Source organism: Orycteropus afer, unplaced genomic scaffold (genome assembly GCF_000298275.1).
Source record: "Orycteropus afer afer isolate SDZICR_OR568_19922 unplaced genomic scaffold, OryAfe1.0 scaffold00083, whole genome shotgun sequence".
Lineage (NCBI taxonomy): Eukaryota > Metazoa > Chordata > Mammalia > Tubulidentata > Orycteropodidae > Orycteropus > Orycteropus afer.
The window spans coordinates 9,159,683-9,160,318 of NW_006921670.1; the positions used below are offsets into that span (position 1 = coordinate 9,159,683).

The 636-nt window shown below is 34.6% G+C and overlaps 1 protein-coding gene across 1 annotated transcript in view; it reads right to left on the reverse strand.

Moving 5' to 3' along the window:
* Positions 1 to 636, reverse strand: part of EFCAB6 (EF-hand calcium binding domain 6) — a 200,985-nt gene that overhangs the window by 180,667 nt on the left and 19,682 nt on the right. The window lies entirely within an intron of this gene.

Sequence of the window (636 nt, forward strand, 5' to 3'; positions counted from 1 at the left end):
TTGTACCCTAAAAACCAAGGAAGTCAATCAGCATACAACAACAACAACTAACCTATCTGAGGGACTAAAATTTTTAGGTACAAACTTCCAAATGGAGAGGAAAACAGGATAATGTCTTCACAGTACGCACTGTTCTAAAAATGCAGAGGCAAGAATATACTCCAAGGTAACCACAGAGAAAATTAAAAATCCCCCTAAGCAAATCCAGAAGGAAGAAAAACATATGGATTTAATAAGCACAAAACCAACAATAAAGAAAAAAAGGGAGAAGCATTAGCCAACAAACCGAACTCAGCACAGAAAAGTATATGGACGAAGGAAACACAAACAACACAACAAAAAACCACAACAGAATGACAGCAATTAATTTATACCTATCACTAATTACACTCAATGTGAATGGACTAAATGCACCTATCAAGAGAAAGAGAATGGCAGATGGATAAGAAAAGAAGACCCATAAATATGCTGCCTACCAGAGACCCACCTTAAACACAAAGATAAAAACAAATTAAGAAAAATATACCAAGCCAATGGAAACCAAAAAAGAGCAGGAGTAGCAATATTAATTTCTGATAAAATAGACATTAAGGTGAAAAACATCATAAGAGACAAAGAAGGACATTATATGATGCT